Here is a 13,818-nt window from a genome sequence, read left to right on the forward strand (position 1 = left end):
TATTGTTACTATTATTGTTACTATTATTGTTTCTATTATTGTTACTATTATTGTTACTATTATTGTTTTACTATTATTGTTACTATTATTATTTGAAAATTCAAATTTTCAAATTTTCAAATTTGAATTTTCAAATTTTCAAATTTGAATTTACAAATTTTCAAATTTGAATTTTCAAACTTTCAAATTTGAATTTTCAAATTTTCAAATTTTCAAACTTGAATTTTCAAAAATTCAAATTTTCAAATTTGAATTTTCAAATTTGAATTTTCAAATTTTCAAATTTTCAAAAATTCCAATTTTCAAATTTTCAAATTTTCAAATTTGTTACTATTATTGTTTCTATTATTGTTACTATTATTGTTTCTATTATTGTTTCTATTATTGTTACTATTATTGTTTCTATTATTGTTACTATTATTGTTACTATTATTGATTCTATTATTGTTACTATTATTGTTTCTATTATTGTTACTATTATTGTTTCTATTATTGTTTCTATTATTGTTACTATTATTGTTTCTATTATTGTTACTATTATTGTTACTATTATTGATTCTATTATTGTTACTATTATTGTTTCTATTATTGTTACTATTATTGTTTCTATTATTGTTTCTATTATTGTTACTATTATTGTTACTATTATTGTTTCTATTATTGTTACTATTATTGTTACTATTATTGTTTTACTATTATTGTTACTATTATTATTTGAAAATTCAAATTTTCAAATTTTCAAATTTGAATTTTCAAATTTTCAAATTTGAATTTACAAATTTTCAAATTTGAATTTTCAAACTTTCAAATTTGAATTTTCAAATTTTCAAATTTTCAAACTTGAATTTTCAAAAATTCAAATTTTCAAATTTGAATTTTCAAATCTGAATTTTCAAATTTTCAAATTTTCAAAAATTCCAATTTTCAAATTTTCAAATTTTGAAATTTGTTACTATTATTGTTTCTATTATTGTTACTATTATAGTTTCTATTATTGTTACTATTATTATTTCTATCATTGTATCTATTATTGTTTCTATTATTGTTTCTATTATTGTTTCTATTATCGTTTCTATTATTGTTACTATTATTGTTTCTATTATCGTTTCTATTATTGTTTCTATTATCGTTTCTATTATTGTTACTATTATTGTTCCTATTATTGTTTCTATTATTGTTACTATTATTGTTACTATTGTTGTTACTATTATTGTTCCTATTATTGTTTCTATTATTGTTACTATTATTGTTTCTATTATTGTTTCTATTATTGTTTCTATTATTGTTACTATTATTGTTACTATTATTGTTTTACTATTATTGTTACTATTATTATTTGAAAATTCAAAATTTCAAAAATTCAAATTTTCAATTTTTCAAATTTGAATTTTCAAATTTGAATTTTCAAATTTGAATTTTCAAATTTGAATTTTCAAATTTGTATTTTCAAATTTTCAAATTTTCAAAAATTCAAATTTTCAAATTTTCAAATTTGAATTTTCGAATTTGAATTTTCAAAAATTCAAACTTTCAAATTTGTTACTATTATTGTTTCTATTATTGTTACTATTATTGTTTCTATTATTGTTACTATTATTGTTACTATTATTGTTTTACTATTGTTGTTACTATTATTATTTGAAAATTCAAATTTTCAAAAATTCAAATTTCCAAATTTTCAAATTTTCAAATTTGTTACTATTATTGTTTCTATTATTGTTACTATTATTGTTTCTATTATCGTTTCTATTTTCGTTACTATTATCGTTTCTATTATTGTTACTATTATTGTTTCTATTATTGTTACTATTATTGTTACTATTATTGTTACTATTATTGTTACTATTGTTACTATTGTTACTATTGTTACTATTGTTACTATTATTGTTTCTATTATTGTTACTATTATTGTTTCTATTATTGTTTCTATTATTGTTACTATTATTGTTACTATTATTGGTACTATTATTATTATTACCTTATTTCACCTATATTTATGTGCAACATAATATGAACAAAAGAAAGAAAGTTTAAAAACATTATTACCATTGCCAGTGCGTTATGGTTATACTGTCATAACCAGCAAAAAAGGGGAATAAAAAACGTTAAAACGTCCTAACTTCAATTTCCACGGCAAATGAAATTGTTTACTAAAAGGTATAATTTACATCTCATGGCTAACATATGTACATGCTCGTTAATGAACGTTGCAACACCTGCTGGTTTTCTATAACATTAGAAAATAATTGATCAGGATTACTAGATAAATGATATGATAAAATAGAATTTTTCGGTATTCATACGAACCAAGGATAGACGAAACGCTGAGTGAAAGTTTCTGAGTGATAATTTCATTTATTGTAATTTCTGTTTCATAAAAATCAATCTAACGTGCGTTTACTCGTTAAGTTTTTCATTTTATACTCGGACGTACATGAACGTTAAAGATTCTAAAGTTCTCCGTTATACCGTGATAACCGACTATTGTTACTATTGTTACTATTGTTACTATTCTCCAGGAATAGCTCAGGACATGGCAGTCGGGTGGTGGCTGCGTACGTTCATCAGTTCAAGGTTAGAGGAGCGCGGGCCGTCGCCACCGCGTGGTAGCGTCAGCGTCCGCGGGACCGAAATACATCCCTCCGCTGATGTATAAATACTTGGCCGTAGCTGTTGGCCGGGGACGACAGATCGTCGATGCATCCCGGTAACCTTGCCGTGCGAGCATCAGAGTCGACGCACCGATTTAAATAATTGCGCTCGAGCTCGACTCGCTTACGAAGAGAAAGTCCCTCTCAGTCATTCAGGGACACTTTGCTCTTCTAGGTGCTTCCAACCTTATTGCTCGGGATATAAACGTCCGGTTGATAGATCCAGGGAAAGCGAATATGTACGATGATGGCTAGAAAAACAATTTGCGTACCGTTGCAATTATTGTGATGTCTAGATATTAATTAATCGAGGTCAATTATATTAAATTTCGTATTCTATAGTAATGTCATAGGATTATAAAAATTTGATACTCGAAGGGTGACGTTTAGAATTTGATAAAAAGAAAAGAGGAAAAGCGCTTCGTTAGAAGATACGTAAGATCGTATAGATACTTTTTGTAGCCACTGTTTCAAATTGGATGGAAAATTAGGGAAATGGGAAAGCTGAAACGATTTTCGTGGAAATTGGTCAATTATCCGGGAATTCGGTGATTTGGCAGTACGATTGAATCGTTTGACATTCGCTGATTAGTTTGACACTGGAAGAATCGCGTAGAAATAGTAGATTTTGGGACCGATTTTCGCGTAAAATGTATAAACCGTTTCCTTGGATTCAGTGATTTATTCAACCGTTAGATTGCTTGCAATTCATCGATTAGTAATTTTGATTGTAAAACAAAGAATTTGAGGAAAGAATACAGTTATCAATTAAGAAATTTCAATATTTTAAACTTAGTCTGAGACGGTAGAGGACGTTCCCCTGCCGTTCCTTGATTTTATTCCAATCGCTGGAGATTAAACCGTCTACCGGTTGGAAAAGAGAGGCAGCGGGTCATTCGACTGTCACAATAACGCTCTGTTTAGTTGTTTCTTGATTTACTGGTGTTGAGATAGAGGAGCTGATAGATACCGTCCTTAGGAAAGTCAACGACAGCGATTAAATTTTTCTTTTTAATATACGAACGAAAACATGGAACGCATCGTCAATCGTAAAGTACCAATGGTCGAGTGATGTTTCTTCAAGGCGAAAGCTTCGAGACTTTCATTCGATCGTGCATTTTCACGCAATGCAATTAGATCGTTCCTCGTTCAAACGATATAGGATGGCTGCGATAAGTTTATGCACAATAGATTCGTTGACCTTTACAATGGATGCACCCTGTCGCATGTCGATGACACCGTGTTCTATAAAGATACCCCGAGGAGGTAGGGCCTTTTAGCCTTTGTCTCATTCTCGTCCGGCAGACGTTGAACCCGATACTCGAGGACACACATTGAACTATGCACATGGGTAAATTAATTGCATCGCTTAGGAAGATCCTTAAAAAGAGAACACTTTCCTTTTGGTTTCTCGGAACTCGACGTTCCTTCGTTTTCTTTTCTTTTTCTTTTTTTCTTTTTTTCTTCGCTGACACAAGTTTGCCACTGTGTGATGCAATAATCGTCATTTCTAAGGCAACACTGGTTCGAAGGTTAACAAGGGGAATTATGTTACGAACAACCTTGGAAGAAATTCCTTCGAGGAAAGTGATAAACGCGTTATTGGAAAAATTAGCCGAAGTTGATTAAGAGTTGATCGAATGCTTTGAGAATGATAAGACATATCTGGGAGAAAATTATTAAACGAATATCTATGATAAAGTATATCTATAAAATGTATGAAAAAATGTCCAATCTTCTAATGCTATCAATTTTATTTTTTCTACTCTTTGTGCTTTTCGATGTTCCCCGTTATACTATTTTGTTTCGATAGTTCTTTCGGTTTATACTTCATGGTCGTGGATGATCTATAATCACTGTAGAGGGATAGAAAATGAGATTAAAAGTGAAAATGTAATTTTGATCTCGCGTGAAATCTACAAGAATAACAATCTTGTAAAATAGACTACTTTCACTCTGTTTAAACCACTAAACAATTAGAAATCGCTGGTATCGTTTTTACGTATTTCGAAAGTGGGACTGCTTTTCACGAGAAAACGAAGCAAACCACTTACAGATGAAATTAAAATAAACTATCCGAAGGTTTTGATTTAATTGCATCCATGTCGATTAAAGAACAACAATGCATTCGTTTAAACTTTTCACCATACATTTCTCGCCGGTCAATCGCCACGATATTTGCCATTGTTTTCGCGTTATCCGAGCCAGTGTGTGCGTCTATTTTCGATGTATCAGTTTCTTTCGTGATAGCGCGTACGAAAAAAATGCTATCTCCGTGCAATGGCATTGGTTACAATGAACTCGAGACTGGAACAATAACCTCGAAGGAAATGGCAGACAGGCCTTGAGAATATAAAAAAGTAGTGCAACAAATAATGAGATTAGCAGGAACAACAAGATAATAACACCGCGAGAATCAACGCGCGAGACTCGAATACTTAATTTCGATACGTACCTTAACGAGTACGTGAAGGAGGAACGTTACGATCGCTATTTGAATATTCAATTCTAATTTCACTCGTAGCCAGCTGCAAGTTCTAATAATATAGAAAAAAAATCTGAAGAATATTCGCGACAGCATTGTGCTGGCTGTTCAGTTAAACGAATATAATCGACCATTATTACAAAAATTCTAGCTGTAATTCTTATTACAGATACTGTCATAAATTCACGAATCTCTTCGCATTTAAATACAATTTCAATATTATCTACCTTTACGAAAACTCGATACCTAATTCTTGTCAAAAAAAAAACAATATTTCCAGTATTGTACTAAATTCGACAATTGCCAGCTACTCAAATACAATTACGTATCTATCGCGTTGCCCAGGAAATTTTAACTCCGATCTTTCCTAGAAAATTCTGGAACGCTAAAACACCATTTCAGAACCAGCAAATTCAAATATCTCCAAAGGAGGATTGATCTGAGTCGTAGAAATAAACTGCTGACGGAACTAAATCGAGTGAAAAGTCTGATTCCAATCGTTGGTAAAAAAGTTGGCTAACCTGTGAACATCGAAATCCCATTCGACCAACAAATCCAAGGAAAAATGACAACAGAATCGATCGGATAAGAACGCTGATTCTTTCTCTGTTCTAACTAAGAATTCGACCAACGTGAACATTGAAACACCACTTTGAATCTAAGAGATGCAAATATTCTGAACAAAAGGATGGAGCGGACCCAGCCTGGCGTTTCGAAAGCTCGTTACACAATGCTATCGCGCCATAACGTTTTACAACTTCCCCTCTTTGCCGAGTAATCATTCGAAGATCACAAAAAAGAAAACCAAACAACATGCGAAGGCAGACGAAATTTCGATTTCGCGACCTCGATTCCCCACTGGCGACTATTTTACGTTTCGGCCACGCGAGGCCCGCCAAGGTGCGATACACCTACGTGCAGCCAGGTCAAGGTCGTATCCGTGGTGCGCCCGCTTGGCTGAGTCATTCGTGCAGAATCGTGCATGCAGAAGCGCGCGCGCCAGTGCATCGAACCCGATGACCGTTGCAGCTGCGAGGCGCGCGCGGACAACTCCACGGCTCCACGAAGCGGCGCAGCCTCGTGCATCCTCGGCCGTATTCGGCTTGCATTCCGCGTGCATCAACCCGGGAGACCGCCCTCGAGAGAAGCGCCGAGTGCAATGCCCAATGCCGCGCGAACACGCGCCGCCACGACGCGAACAGCTGCGGCCAGGACCCTCTCCATCGACATGATTATGCGAATTTTCGTCGGTTCTACTATTCCCTTTCGCTCTTAGATATTCTCTTTCCTCTTGGCTTTTTAAATTCTTCGAGCGAATTTAAAAAGATACGTTTCATTTAAATGGTACATTTAGTTTCTCTTGAACTCGAGCGTGATTTTAGAAGAAGATCGTTTGAGATTGTCGACGAACGAAGATCGCTGTGATAGAAGTATGTTTTTCAAGCATATGGAAATTGTTGTAGGATAAATAAATATGAACTTTTTTCGAATGATTCTAGAAGATATAAGAGGCATTTCAGTTAAATCTCTTTAAAGATCCACGTGTGTAACGTAACTCTGGAGTAAGAGTAAGCGACATGTCAATGACTGTGCTCAAAATACACCACGTGGTCCGAAGTTACGTGGTACTGTCCCGTGTTTCACACATCACTGTCTGCCTCCGACCCTTCGTTATTAAGCGAGCAAATTAATAGCCACGGACTAATTGATTTTACTACTGACAAGCAATTATTAATGTATTTGCTAAGAGATATGTAAAATATTCACTTAAAAGATTAACAAGTTTTTAATAATTAATCTTCATCTTGACGATTTTAATATAATTAATATCAATATCCATATGATTACAGTGCTATCTAAAAATGTTTCATATAACTACCTTAATAGGTTCGTAATCTGGAAATCAGAATTGATGCGGCTATCCGACGAATATATCGACATAAAATCGATACTTTGCACATCAATTTCTTCCATATAATTCTCCAGCTTGGAATATGAGACCAAGAATGCACGTTTTCTCACATGACGCGAGCATCAATACGTTCGAAAAGGATGCTCGCGCACGTTTTTGTTCCCGCTGATGTCCTTCGGCTTTCGAATTCTTGCGACTTCGATGAAATGGCAAAAAGACAACGACAAGACCACGCCAGGCCTCCGAGGGTGGCGTACGTGCACGATTCACCGTAAACGTTTCGCCAAAATCATCGCTTGATCCAACGATTATTCATAACAACCTTAGAATCATACGCAATAACTATAATCGATCTATTATTAAACGTTGAACTACGCCCACGATTTACGTACAGTAAAATTCCACGCATGCTGAAATCAACGGTTAGAAAATGTTTCGAAAATAATTGTTAATAAAAATTAGTTAATAAAAAGATAAATAGATTTGGAACAACAGATGAAAGTGTTAATATGTTATCAAATTTAGAGGATAAAACATGTTTGTTTCCAAACGTGATTTCATCGGATTCTTTTATCTGTATTTATGAAAAGATAAATTTGCATAAACATCCACGGTCTAGTTATGGAAAATTGAAACGATGCCATAACTGTCACGGTTGAAAGAAATTCTAGCGAATATCGACGCCAGTTACGATCTCACAGCCTACTATCATCTCGATTTTGAAAGAATTCTGAAATGGTTCTGTATCGGTTCTAAAACTTTTTCACGTCGATTTTATCTGACTCATCCTCATATTGCGTAGCAGTTGACTAAAAATTTAAAATTCTCAATCTATTATTTTCAACACGATAATGCTTCCACTTTCGACATGTACGTCGCGGCACACATCAGTACTCTCTCCATCGAGATCAACCCCAACTTCTGCTGCTTCCTGACACCCTTCGAGCGTTCTCCCTAAGGGCCAAGCTCATAAATGCAGGATATAGCTTAGGTTTGAGAAACGCTGTGCGAAGGGCCGACGCACCGGCCAGGGTGAACGCTCTCCGCACGCCTAACACGCTAACTCGTCCTCTCGCTTCGTTTCTGCGTTGTCTCGCTCGTTCCCACTAACGATGGGCGCCCAGCACGCTTCACTGCGCGAGCTTTCGACACGTTTCCAGCGTACCAACAATACGAACGAATTTTTTTTGATAATAGTCCTAACTGTTTTCCCTTTCGAATGGTCCAAGATAAAATTGATCGGAACATTGAACTTAATGAAACGAAATAACGAAATTTGGGGAAAATTTGTTATTATCGAGTCTTTGTGGAACTAGTATATTATAGCTTCGTGATCGATTTTTTCATAAATTCCTCGTAGAAATATAAAGTTTCTCTTTTCTATAAGAATACGACCTTATCCTATCAACCAATCTGAAATTATTCTTTTTTACCTGTTATATTTAATGTGCAATTAGAAGCGTCATTTTTGCAACAAAGTATCGCAAATTTTTTCCCATATCTTATTAAACACATACAAAATACAATGCAAAATATAATATGATAAATCGATTGTCAAAAACACTACGAATTTTTTGAACAATCTGTTAACCGAAATCATAATCGATCACCGCTTTTACTCCAAATCCGTTCTCCGTCATTGACCAGACGAATTTCCTCGGTAGTTTCCGTTTCCATCGATTCTTCTTCCTCCTTTCGAATGTGGAGTTCGGCCGAGACCCGGCGCCGCGTCCGATCTGCTACACGACGACGCGCACGCGCGCGCGCTAGTGCACACGCAGCCAGGCGCGTCGCGCAGGCATCGTGCGTGGCCGGCTGCCGGCCTCGCGGGGCCTAGTTCCGAGTGAAACGACCGGCACTGGACGTTGCATATGTGCGAAACGGGTGCAGCGCGGTTCGAAGCGCATATAGGGGAGGAGAAATCGAGTGGCGCGATGGATGGAGAAGAAAGAGGAGCGAGAGAGAGAGAGAGAGAGAGAGAGGCGAGAGAAGTGCATGGGGCACCGCGTGCGTCGCGTTTCGCATGGTTACGGAGTTCAGTGTCCCGAGCCAAGGCCGCAGGGGCACCGCCCCACTGAACCAATTGTGCCACTTTTATGCTCCTCGGCTCATTTTCGCTGTGTTTTACCACTCGTCAGTCATCGATCTTTTTTCCTCGCCTTCGTTCGCTTCGTCTGCGAGACATTACGCTTCGAATATCAACGTGGAAACAATGATTTTCGAATGATCGTTCTTTGATGAGCTTTATGATCCTCCTCGAAGCCAAATTGATCAACTCCACCTTTTGTCGGTCTTTTGTTACATAAATCAATTTTGTTATATAAATACACAATTAATATCTAATTCTAAAAAGAAAAAAGTGCAGATTCTTGCATAACTGCAATTGTTATAAAACAGCGTTTTTACTTTACACCTTTCTGCACTTTTCTGTCAAGCAAGTTAACCCATGTCGTTTTTTAAGGGTTCATATGTAGATATACATTTGCATTTGTAAGTTATTCACTTCTAGTGGCGATCGTGTAAATAAGGAAATGCTTATTCACAAATTCAATTGTATATTTAACTGTATCTAACTTTGTTTATTTTATTTAACTTTATATAGTTATAATTTCTATTATACGATAAGTATATTTTGTAAAAATATTCTATAAGGTATAGGTATACGTAACTAGGTTTACGTAACAGTCGCAAATCTTGAATTTCTAAAAATCTATAAAGTTATATATTTATTATCGCTATATCTAAAATTCAATTGCAAATTGAGTTCCGGAGATGACTCATTGTTGCTATAAGTAATGGAATAAGAACAATTTTACGAAAATTGAAGAGCAATTTCATCGAAAAAAAGAAAAGCTTTTGAAAAATAATGTGCCAAACCGGGTATCTCATCGCAACTGGTTACTAAATTATTCAATTTGGGGATCAGATTTTTCACACCTACATATTTGAAGCTGTCGGAGAAAACGAGTGAGAAAAATAAACGAAAATTTCGAGAAATAACAACCGCTTTAATAAAGTCAAATCGAATGTGTAAGCCGCGTTGGAGTCATCCAGTTTAGGAAACGAACGGAGCTGGGTTGAAGGGCACTGAGCCACGGTGACTCACCGATAGCTATACGACGAATTCGCTGGATCAATGTCAACGAATTCCACGTATCGACCGCTATGCGCTCACCGGAACATTCGGACTTCTCTTGAACCTGGAATCCAGCCATCTCCGACGTCTACATATTCGCCACTTAAATAAATTACATCATTGAACTTAACATTCGTAAGGAATTCCTAATAAACAAAGTAATATCTATAATTTTTTTTTTTTTTATAAAATAAAAAATCTTATACATCAGCGATCGTTAACGTATTTATCGAAAGAATCGTCCACTTTCAACTTTCGTTTAAATCTATTAGAAATCGACACGAACGAAGGTGTAACCATGTTCCTTTTTTTACCTGTATGCATCCTTCTCTCAGTATCAGCTTTTACTCGATAATTTTCGGAACCGTTAAAACGTATCCTCTAGATGCAAAAATAATATAGAAAGCTGATACAAAGATATCGCTACGTGATTATTAAATCTGTTGGGGCAATATTAAACGTCGTGAAACTTTATCATCATAGAGTGGCTATGAAAAGTCATAGTATCTTTAGTTTCCAACGAAGCGCTTTTTTCATCAGCTTGTACATTTCGTTTTTATAATATCAACTTTTAACAAACATATGAAAGTATTACTAAATGATACGGGATTATAATATATTCAGACGTAATTAATTAGTACGTAAATAAATGTACAGTAGATACTTTTTGTAGCCACTGTATATTTAAATAAATTTGTCGTCTTTTTTTCGTCGAAAGTGAGATGGAGTTTTTGGAAAATTCGCCAGGGCTCGGTACGAGTCGAAGAGCAAGAGGAAGTTTTAGGCGAAACTGTGCCATGGTGGCGAAGTTTCAGCCAGGTTCGCGAGCAACCGAGAGATTTGCGAACCCCGGGAAATGCGTTTGGGTTTGGGAACCCCCAGACTGGAGGGGATTGCCCCAGACACCCCCTCCAGCGGACAGATCTCCCTCCACCATGGCTATAGCTGCTTCTGGAACCCTAGCCAACGTCAATGGTACGGGGTGCAAAACCCTGTCTGCTTGATAAACCGTTGCACCGCCTACGCACGATATGCATTCATCTATAATGAAAGAAGAGGGGGAAAAAATAAAAAGACTTTATAACAGAATTATAGGAAAAAAGAAAAAAGAAGAAAAATCGTCTATTTTATTTTATTTTTAAACGAATTAACGATAAAAGGAATGAAGTGGCAAATATCGAGGAATCGTGCGTGCAAACAGAAGATCACCGATCCCATCGGTTGACACGCTTCAAGACAGCTCTCCCGCATAATGTTTCGCAATTAGGCCTGAAACTTTCTCCGTTAATTAAGATTAATGGGCGTTCGTGTTATTAGAGAGCAGACGGAATGATTGTTTCAATTGCTTCGAAAGTGATAAGTTTTCTCTAAGGTTTTCCCTTTCGTTCGAAACCGTCACGGTGAAGCGGCGATCAACGTCGAAGAATTGTTCACGGTACCGTGATCGACGAACCCGCTCAATTTTCTCGTCTTATCGCAGCCAGAAAATAGCTTCATAGTTTAATCTTCCAACGCACAAGTCTTTCGTTGATTCGTCCATGAAGATAATTCAATTTTTGTATAATAAAAGCAAACTGGATGTAACCTCCGTGGACAATCAGCTCGTATAATAAGAGTTTCCCAATTTTCTCTGCTACTTATTACTTTTCGTTCGTACGATCGAAGTTCACGCTCAGATAACCGAATTCAATCGCTGGCAGTTCATTTAATCGGCCATTAATTACGATTTCGTTCCAATAAACGAAGTTCTAATGTACATTTTAGTATAAAATATCGAAGCTTGTATTGCCGTTCGTGTATGTCACAGACACGCGCATTAAACGATCGATACTTTTATGAGAATCATATTTTATTGGTTATTTCTTCGCGCGAACAAACTCTCTTCCTTTGAAGCGTAATACAATGACATGAAACATCGATGCATAGGAAACGGTACTGTAGCGATCAGAGCTTTGCGAAGGGTGCGGTACGAATCAATCCTTTACCATGTTCGTAATTAGTCCGGCTCATTACAGTTGTTTAATCAATAGGCCGGTCGATGCACGTGGATTAGATGTAAACAATCGATGTATTTCGGTGTCATAGGCTATGTAACGCCGGTACGAAAGCTGGGGTTGCGAACCCTAGCAAGGTATCCGGCCAGCCAACCAGCCAGACAGACTAACATGAAAGGGGGTGACCCAGACACCCCCTCCACCGCGTTGTTTGCAAGCAGCTCGACTACTACCGCATTGGATAACAATCGCAGGGTTAAATGCACTAGCGAGCCAACAATAATCAGATTGGATGCCTCTGATGGAAAATTAAAACGACACTCAAGGTCGAATGTAAATATCGTATCGTCTAAATACATCGAGTACTTAACGACGAGAAATTTCCTCATAAATGAAGAAATATATAAAAGATAGGATTTCCTTTCCACTGTTTATTAGGAAATAATTTCAATGTTCAGGTTTTGAATTTAAACGAATACGTAATTTCTGTAACGTTTGTTAATAAAAATCCCGATGGGTACACTGGAAGAAAGGTTCCTATCTATGGTTAATAATTGACAGTAATAATCGGCATCACAGGAATATCTCTATTCGTGCTTGATACGATTATCGATAATGATGTCGATAAATTGGCAAAGAGAAAAATACTTACTTCTGTAGGTAATAATTATTAATAAGAAGCGCAACGGATACAACGAAGATGGCGCAACATGACACGGACAACGCGAGGATAAATAAAGGAGAAAGACCGAGAGGAAGGGCTGGCTTGCTATATAGCTTGTTACGAGGGGAGAGACGATAGGAAGGAAGGAAGGGCAGGAGAACGTAGGGAGGGAAGGATGATAAGGCGCGGAAGGGAACGGGGAGAAAGAGAGAGAGTGAGAGGAGGGCGACCGTGGTGTTGCTGACCCGACGACCGCTGTAACCTTGCGTTCCGACGCCACACATCCAGATCAAACCATCTCATAGATTATCTGAGGACCTTCAGATTCTGAGCAATACACGCGTATACACGCTTAGAAACTATCGGTCGATTTTCAAATTTATCCCCCTGTTTTGTAACATCTTTTTCTTCGCCTATCTGTTGTTGAGTAGGCATTGATTAACGAACTGGACCCTCTTGCATAATAATTTAGTAACTGATGATGTCAATGAATGGATTATGCAGTGAGAAATTACAGGCTCTGACTTCTATCGCATAATCGGATCTGATAATTTGATGAATGTACGTCGAATGTGACAATCAGTTTTGTTAAATGTTGTTTGTAAATTTTCATTCGAAGGAGATTGGCTTTTATTTTACAAATTTCTATGTCTTTTTACATTCAGTCGTTTTCATTGATATTCGTAGTTGTATAGAATTTTACCGAGAATTTCAAATATCGCCGGCGTTCAATGTTAATTATTAAATTTGAAGATTGAATAATAAATGTTTCGTATAACAATGTACAGGTTTTCATAGGGAAAATCATTCAATTCTACTAAAGCCACGAGCTGCGCTGTCTCATCAATATAACCACTACATTTGCATTACACGTTATAGAATACCGTCGTCGATATTATGCAGAATAGAGAACACGCCGTTCTATTATCATTTACATTTTTATGAGAGTCGACCCACCCTTTGCCAGGATTTACGC

The sequence above is a fragment of the Bombus affinis genome, chromosome 6 (assembly GCF_024516045.1).
Source record: "Bombus affinis isolate iyBomAffi1 chromosome 6, iyBomAffi1.2, whole genome shotgun sequence".
Taxonomy (NCBI): Eukaryota; Metazoa; Arthropoda; class Insecta; order Hymenoptera; family Apidae; genus Bombus; species Bombus affinis.